Genomic DNA, 27,045 nt, shown 5'->3' on the forward strand with positions numbered 1-27,045 from the left:
ACCGGAGGTCACGAATATGTATTTGACGCGTTCGAACGTGGCATTGTCATAAACAAATAGTGCAGGACCATTAGCACCAGCGAGTAGCTAGAAATGGTCATCCGTTTGGCGTCGTTGATGTCGTGGTACTGGGCCCAAAGTTTTACAATCACCACCAGTGGCCGAGTCCGCCAATCCAGTTGAGCATAAAGTTGGAGCAGGTAAGTGTGCAGGTAAGCAGGTAGTTCTTCGACATTTTTTTTTATTATTATTTTTGTTTTAAACCAAATATTTTTCGGAACTAGATGGTTCTTTGTACTAAGTACTATATATGAATAGGGACGATAAGGGTTACTTTTTGTACTTTAATTAATTAATTCTCTTCGGCGCTTTATTTTATTCGGCACTTTTAATGACTCATCACGTAATCATCTCTTACTTCAACTGTACTCCAATAAAATGGAACCTGGACGAATTAAAACCTCCATGGAGGAGTAAACGAGTTGCGAACCTATTTATGTTATGTTACTATCTTTTTTCCATTTCTTATATTAAATCCAATCTTTTGTTTATTAATAATGAAGGCGACCTGCTAAAATCTCTACTCAAAAATATGGCTCATTAAAGAAAGCAAATGTATATTCAAATATTTTCGAAATTTTCGATTAGTTACATTTTATTTCACTGAATAATGGCCGAAATATGCTCTGGGTCACAATCAAGTTTTTCGTGTAATTAAATTCTAATTAAATTCTTGAGGCGATAGAGTCTGTTTCTGGAGTTCAATTTTCGCCGAATATGGATTCACTTTCACTGGAGGCGGCAACCTGGTCGCAGAAGTTCCCGTTATCAGCAGTTATCGGCTTTTGTCAGCAGACCACGAGTCTTCGGACGAAACAAATGTTGAACTGTTGGCAACACGGACACGAGCCCGAAAGCAAAGCCAGGCCAAACCGGCGAAGAAAGCGAAACGGCTGCTGGCCGTAGGATATTCAATAGTATGCCGATCTTTCGGCACTCTTGACAGAGTGTCAAAACACAATAAGTTGCACTTCAAACTTGTGGGCCATCGAACACGTTTCGCCTAAACCTTAAAGACGTAAATGAAAGAAAATGTTATAACAGTAGGAAGTCAATAGGCAATCGGATGATTTCTTGCGTCATATCCGCATATGCAAGATATCCAAGCCGTAAATACAGGCCACTTATGGCTTTTATAAACAATATTTTCAATTTCTGCATTTGCCTTTGGCTTTGTCTTTGGCTCAATTATCCAACCCATAAGTCAAGGCCACTTATGGTTTTCCACTTATGAATTTTCTAAACAATATTATTAAACTCTGCATTTGCTTTGTCTTTGGCTCTGAGATCCGATCTCGGTTTCCCATAAACAAATCAAAATGAAAAGTAAACATCAGCTTTCCTCCGAAGCCCAATCAATTACGCCTTTTGTGTTTCAAGTACCCACCAAATTGCATCGATCAGCTTAATCGAATTTCACAATAAGATGCGACATTTTCATCTTAAGCCTTTAATCTAAACACAACACATGGCCGATGTTCTTTGGATAAGATTTAGAATTAAGAAGCCAGTCCTATTTTGACCGGGACCGCGAACGGTTGACAGAAAATAATTAAGAATAACGAAAGTTTCTTGTAATAATTAAGTTTAATAAATAAAGGTTTAACACAAAGTTTTATAATTTAAAATAAAAAGTTATATTTTTTTAATTTACCGACAAACAACAAAGTTAAGTTGCGCCCAACTCGTGGGGCCGCGTCACACAAAGCTCCAATAAGATTGTTAAATAAAAAATAAGGTAAACATAAACGGAACTCGCGCGGTCAACAACTCAACATTTTTAGTGGAAAAATTAAAACATCCACCAAACGACACTACCAAATGACAGTGATCGTTAACAACAAAGTAAATGGAAATTAATTATTGAAATAATCCATAAAGTGTGAATTAAAACAAAGGTGGACCGAAATTTTAAACCAAACAATTACAAGAACACAAAATTAATAAATCAATAAATCATTAATAAAATCAAGGAAGGAAGACAGGACATTCTCTATCCATTAATCAACTGTATCCAGGAAGGACCATCAACCACCAACCACACTGAAGGAAGACCCCAACGGGACAATAGCGTGAGGAATTAATTTAACATAATAAAAAATTAAAGATTATAATTTAAGATCAGTGAATTTGAGAAAAAAAAATATAAGATTTATATATTGCAAAAAGTAAGATTCGCGATTTTACAAATAATATAAAGAATAAATCTGGAAGATTTGATAAATAGCTTTTGTGAATTAAATTTAACAATGGCAACCGGAGGTTCATCACCAAATTTTTTTTGCAGGGAGTGTAGCCACAGACGGCGGTTTAACAGTGGAATTGATAAACAGATTAATAAACGCTCAATTGAATGAAGTTAGCAGGAAAGTAGAATGTTTAGAAAGAAGGCTAGCCACAGATGCAAAAACTGTGGAAGATTATAAAACACAAACAATTGGCCCAGCTATAAAATGCGATACATCACTTGAAGTGGTAAAATCCTTACCAAGTTTCACAGGGGAACCAACACAATATGTAGGTTGGAGGGAAGCTGCAGAAACTGTAATAAGTCTCTATAAAATTGAAAGTGAACAAAATTTAACGCCTTAACAATTTTACGAAATAAAATTATGGGAGCTGCCCATGATGCTCTTATTAATCATGGCACAGTTTTAAACTTTAAAGCAATCTTATCCCGATTGGACTTTATATATAGTGACAAACGACCAATACATGTTCTCGAATCAGAACTAAGTATCCTCCGGCAAGGACGAATGACAATTACTGAGTACTATAACGATAACGATGTTACTTACTAATAAACAAAACCATAATGACATACGGAAAGGACAGTGTAATTACCAAAGAAACAAACAATTTAATAAGGAGAAATGCTCTATTCAGAAACTATTCAGAAAGGATCTATTTCAGAAACTCTTTTCTCATTAAATCCACCAGATTTACCCAATGCTTTGACAAAGGTCCAAGAATCAGAATCAAACAACTTCCGTGCTCAATTCGCAAATAGGTTTAATGGATTTAAAAATGAAAGTAAATATCGGGGAAACAACTTACGATTTGATCAAATACGACAAAATAATAATACCACTAAAATGGGAAATAATTTTAATCATAACCAAAATTACAATTGGCCACAAAAGGGAAATTTTTGGCAAAATAATAATCAAAATAATAATCAAAAGCAACAAGCTATCGAGCCACTGGATGTTGATCCACCGATTCAACTCCAGAATAAATCTAATAACAATTGGCAGCCGAGCCAAAATTGGCTGGCAAATAGTAACCAAGGAAGATATAATAATTGACAGGCAAACGATAATCAAGGTAGATACAATAATAATTATTATCAAAATAAAAATCGTTCAAATTTCTATAACACAAATAAAAATAGAGTTGCTCTCTCAAGCTCAAAAAAGGGAATCAGATGGAACAGAAAGTCAGCCACCTAATAAAGTAACCAGATTAAAAAATATCAATGAAGACCATTTTTTAGACCAGACATCTACAAAGGAATGCCTTATTTAAATAGGATAGATCGAAAAACCAAGAAGCAGCTAAAAGTTTTAATAGATACAGGAGCCACTGCTTGTTACATAAAAAGGGGAATTTTTGGGAAAATAAAAACGAGCTACCAATATACAAAAACGTAACAGTTCATAGCTACTCAATTATTTTTTTTTTTTTTTTTTATTATCAATCAATCAATAGTTATATTTAAAATCTGTCCGGAGATATGGACAATAATTAAATTTTATAATGGGACCTTAACTTAATGAAATATTGAGTAGTACAATGTTTGCTTATCCTAGGAAACTAATTTTAACAGTAAACCTTAGCGATAGAATTCAAGTTATTTCGCCCGAGTGGCAGAGGTCCAATGGGTGGGTCCGTTTCAGCCTCCTTGTGGTGTAGCTGTTGTCCAAAAGATTGATGGCCTCAGGGTTAGGATGTCGGTCCAGCCTTTCCACGTACCTATTGGCGAATCGCTGAACTTCTTCGCTCACATATGGGACTCTCAGGTACTCAATTATTAGGCTTTAATAAATATATTTGAAACCAAACAATTATTTTATGAAATCGAAGGTTTAGAATCTGATATTCTAATTGGATTCAATTTATTAAGAAGAAAAATTAAGAAAAATTGGAGCTAAAATAAATATAGTTAAGGGAATCTTGGAATATAATGGGAAACAGGAGAAGTTAAAATATTATGATAATGAGAAAAAAAATGAAATACGTTTAATTGAAGAAAATAATATTCTTCCATTAAAAGAATTTATTATAAAAAAGTATTTTGATGATTATGGTACCGAAAACACAGATTCATTATTTGTTGAAAATAGTGAGAAAAGCTTGGGAATTAAAAATTCCGAAAACGCTGACGTAGAAATATCCGTCAACAAAAATACAAATGTCTTGGGAACTAAAAATCCCGAGAACGTCGACGTAGAAATATCCGTCAACAAAAAAAAAATATCTTGGGAACTAAAAATCCTAAGAACGCCGACGTAGAAATATCCGTCAATAAAAATAAAAACATCTTGGGAATTAAAAATCCTGAGAACGCCGACGTAGAAATATCCGTCAATAAAAATATAAATATCTTGGGTATTAAAAATCCTGAAAGTGCCGACGAAGTAAATACCGTCAAAAATCAAATAAATAATATAGGTACCGACCAATTAGGCGGATTGAGGGAAAAGATAGTTCACTATATTTAAAAGGAGCATTCAATGATAAATATGCAAATTCCTTTTAGAACAGACATATTTTTTCCGTCTCCGTCTCTCTGCCGGTCTTCAGCAGTGGTCCGAACATAAAATTTCGTTCACACTGCTGCAAGATTGTTTTTCCCTCCGTGTCAACTCCAAGTCCGAGTTTTCCGACACCACGGCAGCTTGAGACTTTTCTAAGACAAAAAATTACCAAATTTTCCATCCATCTCCGTTGTGTGTGCCTCGCCATATTCCTCGCCGTTTTTGGCTTTTCCGTTATCCGTTCGCTCGCCAACGGTCGAGGCATATGTACATGCATACACACATACATTGTGATTGGTGCAATTAATCCGCAAAAAAAATCGGCAAGTGAACAGTGAAAGTGTGTGGTGAAAAAAATAAAAAAAAAATATAAAAATAAAAGGGCATAATTAATATTGGCCAGCCGGTGTGAAGTGGTTCCGGGAATCTCCAAGTTCACCGAACAGTCCGCCGCTGTCGTAATATTGGTTTTTCATCCCCAATTTTTTACACCACATAACTTTTCCGTTTCCGCCGTTACACATTATCGACGCTCCACTGTGCCAACATACATATGCCCACATGCCCTTACATACATATATCCGTACCTGCATGCATGTCCACATATCTCCAAATATTTTCTGCCTCCGATTTCAGGAAATATATAACCGATACAATTTAACCATACAGTCCACTTATCGACGTTCCACTGTGCCATCATATGTCCCACATGCCCTTGCCCTACTTGCATGTATTCCCATATATTTCTCAATATTTTCTGCCTCCAATTTCAGGAAATATATAACCAAATAAATTAAAAAAAAAAATCAATTAATTATAAATTCATGTATTTATAATTATAACTACGAAAATTTATTGACGTCTTATTTTCCGTTCGAGCAAAGGGCCAGTGGTTTTTAATTCACCTTTCCGGCCACTCGTCGAAAATTTAATTATCAAAAAATTATAAATAAATAATTTATTTGTCGATCTTCTGTCAGAATCGAGCCGCGGTTTCAATTCCACCGTTCCAACTTCGGGATAATTAACCTCAATTGATTAAAACTGGAGATTTTCATCCCCACCCGTCTGTCTCCATAATAATTAAATCCGACAATTAGGCAAAAATTAATTATTTATTTTCTCTTTGTGTTAAATTCAAGCCTAGGTCAAGTCCACCTTTCCGGCTCCGCCAATTCGAAAATAGTTAGGAATTAAATATTTACATACGTACGAGCCATACTGGTCGAAATATACATATATAGACAGTCATCAATTATTTTTCCGAACGAGAACGAATTTTCCGGTCCTTATCCATTTTCCGTTCCGTCATTTTTTCCTAACGCTGCTTCTATTCAGCATCTGGCAACATCCGCCTAGAATCTCGACAAGCCTTGGCCCATCTGGTTTTCTGGCTTCCTGAAGTTTCTCCCACATCCGAATTGTGCCGCATCCGACGTTCCTCTCGACATCGGCGCTACTAATTCCCACTTGGCCTTGCAATCGCATTTCGTCCGAGATCTCACCGGTCTCATCACATTAGTGACCGGCTACCGCTTCGTACGAGCCAGCTATTGCGCAAGTCAGTCGGCAAGCGCTGACCAGCGAATTGGTGTCTGAGAATGCCCACGGGAGACGACCAAAAGCCACGTCCGATCCCAACCATCCGTTTGGAGAGATCTCAATCCGCTTCTCCGCGGACGCCTCTTTTAAAGCCTAAGGCGTACAGTGCCATTCCAAGGGCGAAGAGTGACGAATCCGTCAACACGATCTCCGGTCCTTCACAGAGGCAGACTCGTTCCGTTGCAAAAATGGCTCAAGGTGCGGTCGACGTGGCGCTGAAGAAGTTCATCGCCACTTCAGATCGAGTTAGCCAATTTGAGGCCAACATAAATACTCCGGCCGCCAGAGAAACGGAAGTGGGCTCCCGATACATGTGCGAAGTCCATCGGGACCAAATTCGGGCACTGTGGGAGAAGGTGGAGAAAAGCTATCAGAGCTGCTCCGATTTGCTAGCCGAGTCCGACGAAAATGCGGCCATCTCGACAGTGCTGGAATCGAAGTACAGCTACTGTTACTCCGTCTATTCGAGGTGTATTGCCCAGCTTCGGGAGAAAATTGCCTCCCAATCCACTCAGACTTCCGTCAATATACACACGCCCGCGTCTACAGGTTGCCGGTTACCTCCGGTGGATACCGAGGTCTTCGCGGGTGATTATCTTCGGTGGCCCACCTTCAGAGACTTGTTTACGGCCCTTTACATCCAAAACTCGCGGCTCACCCCGGTAGAGAGGTTGTTCCACTTACTGTCCAAAACAAGTGGAGACGCCCACGCCATTGTCTCTAAGGCTCCGCTTACCCATGAGGGGTTTGTCGTCGCTTGGCAAAGCCTCACAGACCGCTTTGAGAACCGGCGGCTACTGGTCAATAGCCAGTTGAAAATCCTTTTCAACCTCCAGGCTATTTCTCAAGAGTCCGGGGTCGCGCTGAAGGAGCTCCAAGCCACCATTCAGAGTTGTCTGACAGCCCTAGCAATGTCCGCCATCAATGTTGAGGCTTGGGACTGCCTCCTGGTGTTTATGATTTCGTCAAAGCTCCCCAAAGTCACACTTTCCATGTGGGAGCAATCCGTTCATAACAAGGCCGAAATTCCAACATGGAAGGAATTAGACAACTTCCTGACAGAGCGCCATCGCACTCTGGAAGCGATCGACGACGTCATACCTAGTGGCTCCGGGCAACTTCCGCCAAGGTCGGGAACTCCTACTGCCCCTGCTCGAAGGCTCCACTCCTACGAGACTCGAGTGGTTCCGGGCCCCAAGGGTTGCGATCTCTGTTCGAGGGAGAACCACCCCATTCGTTTATGTCCGCGGTTCTTGGAAAGCAGCTATGTTTGAACTGTTTTGCCCGAGGGCACCAGCAACGAGACTGAACGACCGCCCATACCTGCTTCACATGTCACAGCCGACACCACACCCTTCTGCACCGCGGCAATCCGTTCGCCACCACTCCAAGTCCGCCTACGACAGCAAGGGCTCGACCCGCACAGACTGCCAGAAGCACAAACGGCTCAGAGGATCAGTCGGTTGTGCAGGTGTGTTTCGCTTCCGGGTAAGGAGCCGTCCTACTAGGCACGGCCCTCATCAACGTGTGCCATTTGGGGTGCAGCTTCCAGGCACGAGCTCTGATAGACTCAGGGTCCGAAGCGACCTTCATAACGGAACGACTGTTCAACCTCGTCAAACCACCCTTCAAGACGATTCAAGCCCAAGTTTCCGGCCTTAATCAGACCATTTCCGCGCAGTCTACAAAATTGTGCCATTTCTCCATTCGGTCGCCGTCTAGACCCGGGCTACAATTAGAGACTGCGGCCTACGTTCTGCCGCAGTTGGCAGGAAATCTGCCATCATACCCGATTCCGCGAGATCGTCTCAAGGGGCTGCCCGACATTCCCCTGGCGGACCCCAACTTCTTTGAGAGCTCCCAAGTCGATGTACTAATAGGAGCTGACATTCTTCCGTCCATTCTCCTCGGTAATGCCAAGGCTAACATATGCGGGTCGCTTCTCGGTCAGGAGACCATTTTTGGATGGGTGCTGACAGGCCCATTATCTCCAGCCAATCCCCGCAGCGTGTCCGTTTTTTCCACACGAGTGGCCCCCCGCCTCGGTGACTCACTGGATCAGCTCCTCACCAAATTCTGGGAGGTGGAAGATGTGCCCACACCGATAAGTTCGGAATCGGATTCCGTTTACGAGCACAATTTTGTCCAGACGACGAAAAGAGACGAGTGTGGCAAGTACGTTGTGACGCTCCCCTTACGCGACCCCGGGCAGAAGGGTTCCGAGCTAGCGGCTTCACGGTGCTTTGCCCTTGCTCAGTTTCTGCGTAACGAGCAGCGCCTGAAGAGGGACCCGCCCCTTAAGGCCCGCTATGACTCGGTAATTCAGGAGTACATCGACTTAGGCCACATGACCGAGGTCTCTCCCGCGAGCAATTCCGCTACCTACTATCTTCCACATCATGCAGTCTTCAAGCCCGAAAGCACGACCACCAAGGTGCGAGTGGTCTTCAATGCTTCGAGCCCGTTCGCAAACGGGACCAGTCTGAACGACATTCTTTATGCGGGCCCGGTCTTACAATCCGACCTGACGATTCAAATCCTAAAGTGGCGGTACTTTAGGTTTGTCTTCAACGCCGACATCGAGAAGATGTATCAGCAAATTTGGGTAGACCCCAAGCATACTCCGCTCCAACGTATTTTGTTTCGCAATCCCGATGGGGATATCCGCGACTACGAGTTGAAAACGGTAACCTTCGGTGTCAATTGTGCCCCGTTCCTGGCGATCCGTGTGCTGCGACAGCTCGCTGACGACGAAGAGTCGAAGTATCCGCAGGCAAGCCAAATTATCCGGCAGTTTATGTACGTTGATGACGTTCTCGCGGGGGCAGACTCCAAAACTGAAACCCAAGCTTCGATTCGGGAGCTGAAAGGGGCCCTAGAGTCAGCAGGGTTCCCACTTAGGAAATGGACGTCGAATAACAAGGCAATCCTGGCCGACATTCCGATCGATCACCGTCTCCGAGCTGACTTTCTCGACATCGATGCAGAGAGCACGGCCAAGACACTCGGCGTGCGGTGGAAAGCGACGACTGATGAATTCTTTTTTGTCCCGCCAGAATTGACTTCCGGCTCGGTTTTCACAAAGCGCCAAGTCCTCTCCCAAATTGCCAAATTGTTCGATCCAGCAGGTTGGCTCGCTCCTTTCATTGTTCGGGCAAAAATGTTCATGCAAGACATTTGGCTTCTGGATCTAGGGTGGGATGACGCCCTCCCTCAAGATTTCTGTCAGCGATGGGTTGACTTCCTAAAGAATTACTCGGTGCTCGATCAGATTCGTGTTCCTCGATGGGTCACGTTCCGACCACACCTAAAGGTCGAACACCACGGGTTCTGCGACGCTTCACAGAAGGCGTACGGCGCAGCAATTTACGTTCGTGTCGAAATCGGGTCCACGGTAATAGTGACCCTGCTGACTGCAAAGACTCGAGTGGCCCCAGTTAAGACGGTTTCGCTCCCTCGACTAGAACTGTGCGGTGCCTTGTTGTTGTCCGAGATGGCCACCGCCGTTCTGCCACAAATGCCAGGGGCCGCGTCTGCCCTATACTGTTGGACCGACTCGACTATTGTCCTCGCGTGGCTGCATAAGTCAGCGTGCCAGTGGACAACGTTCGTGGCCAACCGGGTGACCAAGATCACCCAGTTCACCGACGTGCAGAAATGGGCACATGTCCGCTCCGAGCATAACCCTGCGGATCTCGCTAGCCGGGGCGTAGCTCTCCAAGATCTTGCAGATAACCAGTTGTGGTGGCACGGTCCTGACTGGCTGCAGAGGCTTCGCAGCGACTGGCCCACTCAAGGCTATGATACCCCCGTGACTGAACTCGAGAAGCGAGCAGTCAAGGTCCATGTCGCGAAAGTACCCCCCGAAGATCTCCTTGAGCGTTTTTCCACACTCGACAAGGCATTACGAGTCATTGCCTATGTTAATCGCTTCATCCAGCGCGCGCGGAAGATTCGACCCTCGTTTGAAGAGCACCTGACCGCTAATGAGATTACGTCGGCTGAACGTCTTCTAGTTTCCGTCACTCAGCGTCACTCGGTTGCCAACCACCGCTCATCCGCCCGCGTCATCCGCACCTGGACGCAGTCGCTGCGCCTACCCTCTCATCGCTGCTGCAACGGAACAGCGTCAACGTGCTGCCGACTGCACTAGTGCGGATCGACACCGGGACCCGGAGCTTCGAAACGGGGGCGCTTATCGACCCATGCACGCCCTCGAGCTGCATCGACGCCTCGCTCGCAGCGTGTTTCCGGCTGCCCACTACCAGCGTGGGGGACGAACAGGTGTGTTCCGCCACCGTGGGGTCAACGACCGATGATAGCGTTCGGCTGGAGGTCATGTTCAAGATCGAGCCTCACGTGCGAGTTCGTACGCCGTCCCGGGAGCTGAGCGAGGCGGTGCGTGCCCACTTCCGAGGCGTGACCCTGGCGGATGAGCGATTCCATCTGCCAGCGACAATCTCCGTCATCCTGGGCGCAGATATGTACCCACGGATTATTCAACCGGGCTTCCTGAAGATCCAGGACGGACTGCCAGTGGCCCAGAGCACCGTGTTTGGATGGGTCGTGTCCGGAGCCTGCCACCAGCCATAACATCGAGGGAGCTATTGCAACCCGAGCGATTGCAAGGGGGGCGGAATGTTTAGGTGAGGGGCCACTCACCTGAAGAGCGCATCCGCGCTGAAGAGCGCATCCGCGCTGAAGAGCGCACCCGCGCTAAAGAGCGCACCCACGCTAAAGAGCGCGTGCACACTCGCCCCTCTGTGCCCTCTCTTCTCGCTCGTTGGCTGTCGGCGATCTCTTTTTTTTCACTAGTTTTTAAGATCAATTCGATGTACGCAGCCAATAAAGCTGAACGCGTTCTTTACACTGAAACCGAAGACGCCCCCGACTTCTAATTTTTCTGGAATCGTTTTGCGGAACCACTCCCCCCTACACACACGGGAAGCAAATTCTCGTGAAATTCAAACCGACCATCAATCTTTATCTTACACAATTTCATATAGATATGAAAGGATGGTATTCATTCATACAAAGTTTTAAAAAATAACATATAAGCCCGGTACAACAAATGTAGTTGCAGACGCATTATCTCGAATTCAGATAAATAATATTACTAACAGCGATATAGAACAAACAGACCTGTCAGACTCAGATCAGAACACATAGCATTCAGCTGAAAGTAGTTTTTAAAATGTAAAACAAGAGACCCGTAAATCCTTAAATCAATTTAAACAACAACTGTTATTAACAACGGGGAGGTATACAATACATGAGTCACTGAAAATCTTTGACAGGACACGACATTTAATTAAATTTTACACACCAGAAAATTTAATAACTATCATTTACATTTATTTTATTGATTTTAATCATTATATATTTGATTCTTTCACTTATTATAAAATACAAAAATGCTATATTATTGTAACCAAAAAACATCGGCCTGAACCAGAAAAATCTATTAAACATTTTTTAACAGAATTAAGAGATCATTTAAACGAATTTCATATTGAATCGGGATGATCCATTTTAGAAGGGGGAGAGTTATCCAACCTGTAAATCCAGGCCACTTATGGCTTTTATAAACAATATTTTCAATCTCTGCATTTGCCATTTGCTTTAGTCTTTGGCTCAATTATCCAACCCATAAATCCAGGCCACTTATGGTTTTCCACTTATGAATTTTATAAAAATTATTTTCAAACTCTGCATTTGCCTTCGGCTTTGTCTTTGGCTCTGAGGTCCGATCTCGGTTCCCCATAAACAAATTAAAATCAAAAGTAAACATCAGCTTCCCTCCGAAGCCCAATCAATAACCCGTTTTGCGTTTCAAGTACCCACCAAATTGCATCGATCAGCTTAATCGAATTTCACAATAAGATGCGACATTTTCATCTTAAGCCTTTAATCTAAACACAACGGATGGTTCTTTGGATCAGATTAAGAATTAAGAAGCCAGTCCTATTTTGACCGAGACCGCAAACGGTTGACAATAAATATTTTAAAAAAATCAAAAGTGTTTTGTAATAATTAAGTTTAATAAATAAAGGTTTAACACCAAGTTGTATAATTAAAAAATAAAATTTACATTTTTTTTATTCACCGAACTACAAACAATTTAACTGGCGCCCAACGTGGGGCCGCGTCACATAAAGCTCAAAAAAAATTGTTTAATAAAAAATAAGTTAAACATAAACGGAACTCGCGCGGTCAACAACTCAACAGTTTTAGTGGAAAAATTAAAACATCCACCAATTAATTATTAATGAAATTAATTAATGAAATAATCCATAAAGAGTGAATTAAAATAAAGGTGGGCCGAAATTTTAAACCAAACAATTACAAGAACACAAACCTAAAAAAATCAACGCACAAAAAAAAAACAAAAAAAAACAAGAACAACAAAAACAAATAAAAAGACAACTCCAACAAAAGGAAGGTAGACAGGACATTCTCTATCCATTAATCAACTGTATAAAGGAATGACGATCAACCACCAACCACACAGAAGGAAGACCCCAACGGGACAATATCGTTAGGAATTAATTTAAAATAATAAAAAATTAAAGGTTATAATTTAAGATCAGTGAATTAGAGAAAAAAATATATAAGATTTATATATTGCAAAAAGTAAGATTCGCGATTTTACAAATAATATAAAGAATAAATCTGGAAGATTTGATAAATAGCTTTTGTGAATTAAATTTAACAATGGCAACCGGAGGTTCATCACCAAATTTTTTTTGCAGGGAGTGTAGCCACAGACGGCGGTTTAACAGTGGAATTGATAAACAGATTAATAAACGCTCAATTGAATGAAGTTAGCAGGAAAGTAGAATGTTTAGAAAGAAGGCTAGCCACAGATGCAAAAACTGTGGAAGATTATAAAACACAAACAATTGGCCCAGCTATAAAATGCGATACAACACTTGAAGTGGTAAAATCCTTACCAAGTTTCACAGGGGAACCAACACAATATGTAGGTTGGAGGGAAGCTGCAGAAACTGTAATAAGTCTCTATAAAATTGAAAGTGAACAAAATTTAACGCCTTAAGTATTTTACGAAATAAAATTATGGGAGCTGCCCATGATGCTCTTATTAATCATGGCTCAGTTTTAAACTTTAAAGCAATCTTATCCCGATTGGACTTTATATATAGTGACAAACGACCAATACATGTCAGAACTAAGTATCCTCAGGCAAGGACGAATGACAATTACTGAGTACTATAACGATAACGATGTTACTTACTAATAAACAAAACCATAATGACATACGGAAAGAACAGTGTAATTACCAAAGAAACAAACAATTTAATAAGGAGAAATGCTCTATTCAGAAACTATTCAGAAAGGATCTATTTCAGAAACTCTTTTCTCATTAAATCCACCAGATTTACCCAATGCTTTGACAAAGGTCCAAGAATCAGAATCAAAAAACTTCCGTGCTCAATTCGCAAATAGGTTTAATGGATTTAAAAATGAAAGTAAATATCGGGGAAACAACTTACGATTTGATCAAATACGACAAAATAATAATACCACTAAAATGGGAAATAATTTTAATCATAACCAAAATTACAATTGGCCACAAAAGGGAAATTTTTGGCAAAATAATAATCAAAATAATAATCAAAAGCAACAAGCTATCGAGCCTCTGGATGTTGATCCACCGATTCAACTCCAGAATAAATGTAATAACAATTGGCAGCCGAGCCAAAATTGGCTGGCAAATAGTAACCAAGGAAGATATAATAATTGGCAGGCAAACGATAATCAAGGTAGATACAATAATAATTATTATCAAAATAAAAATCGTTCAAATTTCTATAACACAAATAAAAATAGAGAGCAAACTCAAGCTCAAAAAAGGGAATCAGATGGAACAGAAAGTCAGCCACCTAATAAAGTAACCAGATTAAAAAATATCAATGAAGACCATTTTTTAGACCAGACATCTACAAAGGAATGCCTTATTTAAATAGGATAGATCGAAAAACCAAGAAGCAGCTAAAAGTTTTAATAGATACAGGAGCCACTGCTTGTTACATAAAAAGGGGAATTTTTGGGAAAATAAAAACGAGCTACCAATATACAAAAACGTAACAGTTCATAGCTACTCAATTATTAGGCTTTAATAAATATATTTGAAACCAAACAATTATTTTATGAAATCGAAGGTTTAGAATCTGATATTCTAATTGGATTCAATTTATTAAGAAGAAAAATTAAGAAAAATTGGAGCTTAAATAAATACCATATAGTTAAGGGAATCTTGGAATATAATGGGAAACAGGAGAAGATAAAATATTATGATAATGAGGAGAAAAATGAAATACGTTTAATTGAAGAAAATAATATTCTTCCATTAAAAGAATTTATTATAAAAAAGTATTTTGATGATAATGGTACCGAAAACACAGATTCATTATTTGTTGAAAATAGTGAGAAAAGCTTGGGAATTAAAAATTCCGAGAACGCTGATGTAGAAATATCCGTCAACAAAAATACAAATGTCTTGGGAACTAAAAATCCCGAGAACGTCGACGTAGAAATATCCGTCAACAAAAAAAAAATATCTTGGGAACTAAAAATCCTAAGAACGCCGACGTAGAAATATCCGTCAATAAAAATAAAAACATCTTGGGAATTAAAAATCCTGAGAACGCCGACGTAGAAATATCCGTCAATAAAAATAAAAACATCTTGGGAATTAAAAATCCTGAGAACGCCGACGTAGAAATATCCGTCAATAAAAATATAAATATCTTGGGTATTAAAAATCCTGAAAGTGCCGACGAAGTAAATACCGTCAAAAATCAAATAAATAATATAGGTACCGACCAATTAGGCGGATTGAGGGAAAAGAGATTGAGGGAATGCCATTCGGATAACCAAATGCACCAAGAGTCTTTCAAAGATCAAAGGACGATATTCTAAGAGAACAAATAGGGAAAACATGTCATGTCTATATATACAACACTATAATATTCTCAAATTCAATTGAACAACACTATACAGATCTAAACAAAATTATAAATATTATATTATTTTAAGGCCAAACCTGAAAATCTCCTTAAAAAAATCAAAGTTTTTTAAACGCGAAACCCATTTTCTAGGATACATCGTGTCCTATAACGTCATCAAGACAGACCCAGAGAAAATTGAAACCATTAGTAAATATCCGCTTTCAGAAAATATTCGGGAACTAAGAAGTTTTCTAAATCTTACGGGCTATTATAGAAATTTTGTTTCACGCCTACGCCTTCATAGCCAAACCTCTAACAAAATATCTTGGAGGTCATAATGACAAAATTTAAAAAAGAATGTCAACAATGTTAATTCAATTGGATAAACCAGCTATAAAAGCTTTTAACGAGACCAAAGAAAATCGTATTGCTCAAGTAAAACTATTTCAAACGGACTATAAAAAAAAAATTAACCCTGACCACCGACGCTTTAGACGTCGCAATTTGTGCAGTTTTATCTCAAGAAGGAAAACTTATTACTTTTATTTCTAAAACGTAGTCTAAAACATGCTTATGCAACTAATAAGAAGGAACTTTTAGCGATAGTACGGGGCTTTAAAAATCGAAGAAATTACGTATACGAAGTTATTGGAATTGAAATTCAAACCAACCATCAATTCTTATCTTACACAATTTCGGATAAAAATCCTAACGTAGATATAAAAGGATCGTATTCTTTCATAAAAAGCTTTACACCGAAAATAATATATAAGCCCGGTTCCAAAAATTTTGTAGCCGACGCAATATCTCGAATTCAGATAAATAATATTACTAACAGCGATATAGAACAAACAGACCTGTCTGACTCAGATCAGAACACACAGCATTCAGCTGAAAGTAGTTTTGAAAATGTAAAACAAGAGACCCGTAAATTCTTAAATCAATTTAAACAACAACTGTTATTAACAACGGGGAGGTAGAAAATACATGAGTCACTGAAAATCTTTGACAGGACACGACATTTAATTGAATTTGACACACCAGAAAATTTAATAACTATATTAAGAGTATCTTCCACCTAACATTACGGTAAGAACTCATTGTACCTTAGAGAACCAATTTCAAATTCAATTACCATTAAAAAATAATTTCACAAACACATTCCTTTTAACAAGAATCTTTCTACAAGACGTGGAAAACGAGGAAGATAAAGCTATAATAATAGAAGAAACACACAGCCGTGCTCATAGGGGGCTAGAAGAGAACTACAAACAGATCAGTAAATTATATTATTGGCCAAACTGTTTTAAAAAATTAAAAGAATATATTAAAAATTGTGTGATTTGTAACGAAAAAAAATATAACAGGCACCCAATAAAAGTTCCAATTGGGGAAACCCCAATTCCCCAATTTAAATCTTTCGCACAAAGGTGCAATTAAACTTTACATTACGCAGACAAGTCAAAAAGACAAGTTGAAAGGGCACATTCTACATTAACAGAATTAGCTCGATGCGTTGAAGAATTTAATTTAGCTGACTTTTCTGAAATAGTAATAAGAGCCGCTCTAGAATATAATCAGAGCATTCATTCTACAACGAACTAGAGCACGATAACATTCCTCAACTTTTGAAAATAATCAAGAGAAAATGTTGGAAACACATAACGAAAACAGAATGAAGAGATCATTTAAACGAATTTCATATTGAATCGGGACGATCCATTTTAGAAGGGGGAGAGTTATCCAACCCGTAAATACAGGCCACTTATAGCTTTTATAAACAATATTTTCAATCTCTGCATTTGCCTTTGGCTTTGTCTTTGGCTTGAAAGATTTGAGATTTGATTTATCCAAATATTGTTTTGGTTTTCAATCTGAAGTGACTCTTAGAAAATGGAAATCCGGAATTGGAATGAGGCTATTTGCAGCTTTGTATTTTCAATACAAAAGCCTTCAGCTTCGGTTTACAAAATTTACTGATATACACTTAAAGAAATTTTGTTGATATGTTACTTCCCCATCCTTAAGAATTTAGCCTGTCCTCAGGCGGTTAGTTTGTAGGTCATTACTGTAGGTCATGTTAATAATACTAATAACCTTTTGATTTTTAAAATTAATTATTACCCTTTTTGGGATGTTTTTTAATTTATAAATCAAATATATGATTATAATAATAATTATTATTGCTAGTAGTATTAATAAAATTGTTTGGGCTGTAAAATATTGTTTTAAATGGTTTTGGAATATTTCTTTAGCTACGATATAGGATAAAGGTTCGAGTATAGTTATGTTGTTGTTTACATAAATAGTTCGGGTGTAATCAAGCAAAGTATTTGTTATTATTACATCTTCTATTTGTATAGAACAGTTGAATGCTTTTATTATATTGTTTCCTTCGGCAATTAAATCTTTATTTATAAAATTCTGATTTAGCAAAGTTTTTGGCAAAATCCATGTAATGCTGGTTTCAATATAATTTAATTCGAAGTTCTTGTAAATTTTTGTATACCTACATTCTGTATTTGTTAGTCTTAAGAGACCTATTATACATTTATTATTTACTATATATTTTGTTTTTACTTACATTTATTTATTATTTCTTTTGTTTTTACTTTAAAGACTTGCTGAATTTTTATGTAATATTTATCATGCAATGTTTCGGTTATTTTATTCTGATTCCGATCCGGATATGGGAAGATTTTATAAATGGGGGTTTTAATAATAGTACGAGCAATATGAGAAATGATCAATATTTCGTTAGTTTTAACTTGTAACCAAGTGGATGTTTTGATATTTAACAATTTTTCTGAATTAATATGTTTAAGCGGGTCATGTTTTAGGAGCTTTGGGTTGAATTTACCTATTTTTGTAAATGGCATTCCTAATTCAATGCCTTCTATGTGTTCTGTAATTTCTTGTACAGATTTGAATCCGTTCATTTCTCTATTTAATTTTTCATTTAGATATTGAAATTGATCCAAATGTTCAAATTCTCAAGTTTGTTCCATTCGATTTTTATAATTTTTTTTTTTTTATAAGGAAATGATTATGTTTGATTATATGGAGAGGGAGGGTCTTGGACAATGATTACGTAATCATTTTATATACATTTTGTTGTTAAAAGTATTTATTCAAAATTTGATTGTGCGCCGATTACTCCGTCAATAAGTAATAAGTATTCTATTTTTTGTGTTTCGAAAATCAGCCGTACGTTATGAAATTATGGAATTTACCGTAATCTGTTTCGGTTGTGACATGTGCTCGTGTGTTTTGCAATGGAATCAAACCTAAGTGAACTATTTCAATCGTTTTTTAAATCGTACAAGCTTCGATGTCCAGATAAAAGACCGTCGGATTGCCAAAAGGAAGCAACGGCCATATGGAAATCAGCAAAAAAAGAACAATTATAAAACAATTACGATATTCTAAATATATTTAATTTAGTTCGCTAAACATATGCATTCATACATGTGCTATTTACAGAACATTTTAATTATTTACAGAATATATGAACTCCCAAAAACGATGTTTCTCTTTTAGCGATCGATAATGAAAATTCTATTTAGATCTATGGAGTGATCAGGGTAAGTAAATAATAATCCCCAAATATTAAGTAACAGACCAACTTAACCACTTAAATACTTTACTATTGTAGATAAAAAGTCAAAAACTAATGTCAACAGCGAAAGAAGCTACAGAAAGCCTGCGCAAGAAAAGGCAAATATTGTATCATTAACTGAGAGAGCAGCAGTTCTGGCGCAGGCAAATAATTCAACAACGCTAGCGAAATCCAAAAGGAGCTTGTTAAAACTAGGCAAGAAATTGAAAAGGAAAGGAAAAGCCTCAAGCGCAAGCAACAAATTGCAGAAGCTCAAAATAAATACAGGCAGAATAAAAAACAAAAATTGAGCTGCCTATTCGAGGAAATTCCTGAAGCCAAAAGTCTTTGTAACCAACGATCTACAGCCGGCAGGCCCCCAATCGAAGTTGATCAACCGCTTCTCCATAAAACTATTTTGGAGATAGCCATGTTTACCCTTTCATCAGTAGAGCTTTCATCATGATAGCCTTTCATCAGTAGAGCTGTTGAAAGGAGGCGCACTAACCTTGTTAGAAGTGTGAAAACCTTGTCTGATCTCCATGAAGAGCTCAAAAAAGAAGGGTTTAACTTGTCGAGAACCGCAACCTATCTAAGACAATTGCCCAGAAGCTCTTCCTCGATTGAAGGAAAAAGTCATATAGAAGGCATAAGCTAATCCCATCAGTTTATGCGGGGGTAATTATAAGTCAACAAAAAATGGGAGACCCGAAAGCTGTTGGTTACTCTGGCCCCACATTTATAAGCATTAGAAGTGGAAAGCATTCTTCATCTACTGCTGGAACTCATGCTAGAGATTTCGACAGTATTGTGAAACTAGAGTCTTTTAAATCAATAGCAAGACCGATGAAGGACTAGTTAAGCCTGTGGTGATTATAACTTCCGGTGGCCCTAATGAAAATCCCATGTATGGGAAGGTTATTTCCAATGCAGTACAACATTTTAAGGCATACAATTTGGTTGCAATTTTTGTTGCCACAACAAATGCTCCAGGTAAAATTTTTATCTTAGTAATAGCTAAATTATATTGTAAAATCCATTTTTATTTCAGGAAGAAGTGCTTTTAACCGAGTCGAAAGGAGAATGGCCCCACTAAGCCGGGAATTGTCTGGGTTGATATTGCCGCACGACATGTTTGGAAGCCATTTGGATAACCAAGACAGAACCACACTTCGACTTAGAGGAAAAAAATTTTGAACATGGTTCTCGATGACTTTTCTGTGACTGCCAAATATTGTCTACGTAACGAAGAAGAGGCAGAACTGGAGACATAGATCAGTACTGGTATCAAGAACATGTTTGTGAGAGTGAATACTTTCTTCAGATTGTGAAATGCCGTTCTGAAGAATGTTGTGGAGAATTTAGAAGTGGATTACTTCAAATTCTACCTGATTCTTCAAATTCTTCCGAGAAAAATGAGAAGGGCAATTTTCTGGACCTATTACAACGCAGAGCTTTCGTGATATCAGTAAATAAACACAACAAATATTTGCAGGTAAGCTTTATCATCATTTTATATATTGAATGTGCTAATATCACACTCCCCTCTTTAACTCCAGATTCCCTACGACTTGAATTGTCGTCGGTACAAAGCCAACTTCAAAAACTCATATGCAAAACGTGTGGGTTGTATTTTGCTTCACAAAAATCAGCTACTCGGCACGAAATAATTCACAAAAATGTATCTACAATGTATCTAACCTTCGATAAAAAATCAAAGAAACCCCTTTACCGTGTGGCTGGACGGCGAAAGGAAGAATGTCTAGTAGTTCAGTCATTCGAAGGATGCGAAGCCCTCGAATAGCTTGACGAAGACTATGTAGACGACGAAGACGAAGATGATACCTGCGGGGTATATTTTTCTCTGGGGCTAAGGGTTTCTGGCGTTAATTCAAATTTAAATTTTGTATCTCTGTGTTCTGTTTTAGCGAGGTTACAAATTTCACACACATTTATAATATTTTGAATTAATCTCTGATAATCGGGAAAATAAAATTTTTCTTTAAAAGGGCTTGTTTGTTTTTCTATTCCTGGATGTAATAATTCTACGTGAGATTTAAGGACAATTTCATTTAATTCGGCGAATGTTTTGACATCTGTTAATATTGTACTGGTTTGCATAACTTTGGATAAGTTTTTTGGGCAGATAATCTATATAAAAGCATTTTGAAATGTTATAAAGTCCATTTCACAAGGAAAATAGATAACACTTTTTTTGGTGCATAAATATTCTTTAATTAATTTTTTTTGCATATTCATGAGTCATTTCTTTATTATTTATTTTTTTTTTTTCCGGTCTTTCAGAATTTGGAAATGGCTTGTGCATCAATAAGAGCATCAGCTAGCATTCCTGTATTCATCATAAAGCTTAGAGGCCCAGACGACCGAGGGGCGCTCAAGAAACGATTTTTTAGAATATATTAAGTTATTTGTTAACTATTAAGCTAAGAGGAGTTAGTAAGGAAATTTAAAATTCTATATTTTAAATTAGAATTTAAATTAGATTTTAAATTAGAGGGACAGGAAAGAGATGTAATAGAGTAGAGACCATTGTAGTTCGAACATAATACCCTAAAAGGGTCATGCAGTGCATATGTCGAACTACAACGGCTAAGGTACAGAGGACTAAAGTTTCGAGTCCTTCTATTAGGAATGTTTAATTTAAGTTCTTTTGTTCGGATTCTATGCGGTCCTTATGTACTCCATATTGGAGACTCCAGACACATGAACCGTACTCTAGTATAGGACGGACCAAGGAAATAAATAATGTTTTGGTTATATAGGGGTCATTAAATTCTTTTGACCACCTTTTGATAAAACCAAGGACTCCTTTAGCCTTATTAACCATTAAGGAAATATGGTCGGCAAATTTAAGTTTGATGTCTAATAGGATGCCGAGATCATTAACCTGGGTTAATTTTTCTAAGGCAATCCCATTAATAGAATAAGTAGCTTGCAGAGGGCAAGAACGATAAAAAGACATATGTTTGCATTTTGATCCATTAAGTATTAGATCATTAGCCAAACACCATTTTTGAAAGTTATCAAGGTCAGACTGAAGACTGCATTGGGCAGAGATGGATTTATACTGAAGACAAAGCTTTACATCATCTGCATACATAAGAACTAGAGAGTTCGTTAAAGCAGGGGGCAAGTCGTTTATAAAAAGCGTAAATAATAACGGGCCAAGATGACTTCCTTGAGGGACGCCAGATGTAGCACGGACCAGACGGGACTGTATGTTTTTAAATAAGACTCTTTGTGTCCTTCCATCTAGGTAGCTGGAAATCCACGTTAAGAGGTCTTTAGGAAAACCCAGCGTATTCAGTTTACTCAACAAGAGTGTGTGATTACCTGAATCAAATGCTTTGCTGAAGTCTGTGTAAATTACATCGGTTTGATATCCCTTACAAAAGCCATCTATGACAAAGGATGTCAACTCCAATAAGTTTGTGGTGGTGGAGCGACGCTTAATAAAGCTATGATGACAAGGAGTGATGATCGAAGAGCAAAGGTGTTGCAAATGAGGGGTAATTAATTTTTCAAATAACTTTGGAATTGCCGACAACTTAGAGATGCCTCTATAGTTGGCAGCCTCGGACTTTTTCCCTTTTTTATGTAGAGCAATTATAAATGATTCCTTCCACTTAAGGGGAAAAATCGAGGTTTCCAAAGATAAGTTGAAAAGTCTTAGAAGAGGTTTGCACAGAGCCCTGGCGCAGTATTTTAGCACACAGCCTGGTACTCCGTCGGGGCCTGGCGAATAAATGGGTTTTACCCTTAAAAGACCAGATGATAAGTTGTTCTCAGAAAAAAACGGACAGAAAATTAGATTTGCTGCTTGAATGTTATATGCGTAAGGCTGATCAGTCAATTTATGAGGAGAATAAGTTGTTTGAAAAAATTCTGCGAATAGATCGGCAATGGCCGGATCCGAAGTCGCAGAAGAATTTTCAAACGTAAGCAGGGGTGAAAAAGATACGTGTTTACGCTAAGTGTTTGCAAAATTATAAAACTGCTTTGGATCCTGAGTAAATTGAATCCGGCAGCGGTCAATATAATTCCTATAACATTCAGCGTTATGCACGGTAAAATTCGACCGAGCTAGTAGGTATCTTGAGAAATCAACACTACTGCAGGTTTTTTTATATTTAAGTAAAAGCTTATTTTTTGTATTTTTTAAGTTAGTAAGGCACCTTGTAAACATTCCAAGGATATTTCCAAGGCACACATAAGTCAAAACATTTATTTAAAGTAAAATAAAATTTTTCTAAAATGACATTAAGATCAGTGCACGCCAGAATATCAGACCAGTCAAATGTATCGATAAGGGTATGTAATGCGCTTGTTGTAGTTTTAAAAAAAATAATAAAAAGAACAAAATGCCTAAAATTAAACCCCAGTTAGTTAAGTTTGGTATAGGAAAAATAGCAAAACAAAAAAGCTTGGTTAAGCTTAAAGTTCTTTATCTACTGATAATCAATTATCTAGCTAGAATTTATCATTTATGTTTCGGTCTAAGCGTAGAATAAGCAGCGGCCAAGTTCTCTTTCTCTTGTGGCTGCTAAGATAAGCGCATCGATCGCGGTTAAACTCACAGTATATATATTTAACCCAGGAAAAAAGAAAAAAAAAACACGTGGTGAGAATTTCCATATAAGTTTCCAAAACTTATACGCCGAGGGAAGTGAGCAGCGCCCAGTGCAATTAAAGTGAATTAATTTTTTTTGTGGTGCCAATTTAAGGTTAATAAAACCCTTGTTTTCGGCCTCACGTGGTTGTTCAATTCGACTTATTTTTTTTAGGTCAAATTGGCACCCAGTAAGAATCAAATTTTTATTGTTCTTACATTGGGAATAAGTTTAGAAGTCCCCAACTAGCCAGTTTTACCCCTAAGAAGGGCTCGCAGCGCCACACCGCGGGATCAGATGGATTAATTTAACTTGGTGTGAGAAATAAAATTTTCTATGGAAATAAGGTGCATGTGCCAAAATTTTCCCTCATTAACTAAAACCCGCCAATGGCCAGCATATGCACCCCAATTATTCTCATCATACCAATGACGTCACTCATCGCCCATCGTTGGTTTCTGGAATAATTAATTTTATTTAGTTTTTTATTTTTGGTAGTAGTTATTTTTTTTTGGAGCTTGGAGTTTAATAATGTAAGAAGATAACGGTTCCAGTTCCCTTAATTTTGTATTTCTTATTTAATTACTTAAATACTAAAAATGAATGGTTCGGAAATATTAATCAGTTTGGCGAATATATATATACATGAACAAAAAAAATAACCCTTATACCCCAAAAATTATAGATTCATCGCTCAACCCGACAAAAGATCTTTTGGACGTGGAAAATAAACTCGATGTAAGTGAAAAGAAAAAAAAAAACATTATTCCAAATTAAAAATTTTTTTTGTGGTTATGCCGATTTTTCTCAGTGTACCAAAAGCTTTTCACGAAAGATTTTTATTTCCCTAACGGTGAAATAGAACCATGCGGTTTGCAATTAAAATACCGAACAATGGTACACTGAAAAAAATTATGGCGCGTGAATGCTAACGTTGTAGATTTTATATATATTTTCTTTTTTGAATATATTCCCCAATATTAATTTACGGCCTTCCGCAAAAACATAAGGAAAGCAAAATGAATTTATTTTTTTGATCATAACTAATTAATTAATATTTAATAAAATTAATGGAATCTTGGAATATTATTTTTATATTATATTTTTTGTGCTGAGTTCCACAATTAAAAACATTTCCAATGTTAATTAAAATCCCTTGCTATTAAATTTGAATTGAAAATAAATAAGTCACTTAAAGACATTTTAAGAAATAAATTTAGAAAATAATAATAGAGAATACATGCTGTGGAAGTCCAGATTCTCTTAATAAACATTGTACTTAATAGCCATATATATTACTATTTCATTATTATTAATTCAAATTATTATTCCTTATGCCGACTAATAGAAAAATAAATTCTAAGTTAACTTTTTTTCGATTATAACCTATCTATTAAATACATTTAATTTTATACGTACTTTTAATTTCCCCTTCTTTTTGCCTTATGCAACCTTATAACTATGAATAAATTTTGTAACGTTTAAAAATGAATTGCTAAATCTATTATCTGTGGGAGTCATACAGGATGAAGATGGCAGGTGAAATTAGATAGCCGATTTCTTTGGGATCGCCAATAATTATTTCGCGGAACTGGTGATCATGGATGGGTGGGCAACAGCTGTGGCAAAACATCCGCCCAGCTTTACGTCATCTGCTGCAACTCCACCAGCGCAGTGACAACGGCCTTAATTAATTTGAATGTCGAAAGCAATGCAAGAATCCTTTTTGTCCCTTTCCCCGCTATTTCCTTCAATACGTACTAACCCCCCGCACGCGAATTTCTTTTAAATAATCGATTGATAACTGCGAGCGAGTAGCCCAAGGACCCTAGAGATCCACTCCCATCTACCGACCAAAAAGCCGGAACCAGCGCGTGCCACCTCCTTACAGCTACACTACCATCTGCCCGCTTACATGGTTACATGTTACAATATTATTTAAAATGGCGCCCAACGTGGGGCCAGCCGTTTAAGGCTGCCCAAGAAAATAAAATGTACAAAAATTAAGATACCTATGTCATTCCATCCGACATATACTCCGTACGTATTAGTTAGTTTCGGATGCCACTTCGGATCCAAGAAATTCTCATAGACTTCAAGGCCAAGTGTTTAACTCCTATAACTATGTAGATACTGTGGTTAAGCTCCGACTTCCTGGATGCGTTACATCTTTAATTGGATATAACTCCGGAGACAACGCGGAGCTATTATCTAGCTAGAATTTATCATTTATGTTTCGGTCTAAGCGTAGAATAAGCAGCGGCCAAGTTCTCTTTCTCTTGTGGCTGCTAAGATAAGCGCATCGATCGCGGTTAAACTCACAGTATATATATTTAACCCAGGAAAAAAGAAAAAAAAACACGTGGTGAGAATTTCCATATAAGTTTCCAAAACTTATACGCCGAGGGAAGTGAGCAGCGCCCAGTGCAATTAAAGTGAATTAATTTTTTTTGTGGTGCCAATTTAAGGTTAATAAAACCCTTGTTTTCGGCCTCACGTGGTTGTTCAATTCGACTTATTTTTTTTAGGTTTAATTGGCACCCAGTAAGAATCAAATTTTTATTGTTCTTACATTGGGAATAAGTTTAGAAGTCCCCAACTAGCCAGTTTTACCCCTAAGAAGGGCTCGCAGCGCCACACCGCGGGATCAGATGGATTAATTTAACTTGGTGTGAGAAATGAAATTTTCTATGGAAATAAGGTGCATGTGCCAAAATTTTCCCTCATTAACTAAAACCCGCCAATGGCCAGCATATGCACCCCAATTATTCTCATCATACCAATGACGTCACTCATCGCCCATCGTTGGTTTCTGGAATAATTAATTTTATTTAGTTTTTTATTTTTGGTAGTAGTTATTTTTTTTTGGAGCTTGGAGTTTAATAATGTAAGAAGATAACGGTTCCAGTTCCCTTAATTTTGTATTTCTTATTTAATTACTTAAATACTAAAAATGAATGGTTCGGAAATATTAATTCCTTACAGCTACACTACCATCTGCCCGCTTACATGGTTACATGTTACAATATTATTTAAAATGGCGCCCAACGTGGGGCCAGCCGTTTAAGGCTGCCCAAGAAAATAAAATGTACAAAAATTAAGATACCTATGTCATTCCATCCGACATATACTCCGTACGTATTAGTTAGTTTCGGATGGCACTTCGGATCCAAGAAATTCTCATAGACTTCAAGGCCAAGTGTTTAACTCCTATAACTATGTAGATACTGTGGTTAAGCTCCGACTTCCTGGATGCGTTACATCTTTAATTGGATATAACTCCGGAGACAACGCGGCTTAACCTAGTTCCGGGTTTAGGCAGAGATGGTAAAGTTTAAGCGTAATTGAATTGGCGGATTTCAGGCCGCAGTCATCCCTTAAAATTTACATCATGTGCTTTTCTCCGTTGTGGTTGAGAGATA

At 38.1% G+C, this 27,045-nt stretch overlaps 2 long non-coding RNA genes across 2 annotated transcripts in view; one reads left to right on the plus strand and one right to left on the minus strand.

The window, feature by feature from the left end:
* Window positions 1–89: 89 nt before the first annotated feature.
* LOC138927695 (uncharacterized) lies at window positions 90–20,965 on the plus strand. The gene is made up of 5 exons (XR_011444174.1): window positions 90–200; window positions 18,898–18,978; window positions 19,050–19,985; window positions 20,044–20,487; window positions 20,552–20,965. It is a non-coding gene; the product is annotated as an uncharacterized lncRNA (long non-coding RNA).
* Window positions 871–27,045, minus strand: part of LOC138927692 (uncharacterized) — a 114,217-nt gene continuing 88,042 nt past the window's right edge. The window contains exon 3 of the long non-coding RNA XR_011444170.1: window positions 871–1,069. This is a non-coding gene — a long non-coding RNA (uncharacterized lncRNA). The remainder of the gene's footprint in view (window positions 1,070–27,045) is intronic.

Source organism: Drosophila bipectinata, unplaced genomic scaffold, assembly GCF_030179905.1.
Source record: "Drosophila bipectinata strain 14024-0381.07 unplaced genomic scaffold, DbipHiC1v2 scaffold_58, whole genome shotgun sequence".
Lineage (NCBI taxonomy): Eukaryota > Metazoa > Arthropoda > Insecta > Diptera > Drosophilidae > Drosophila > Drosophila bipectinata.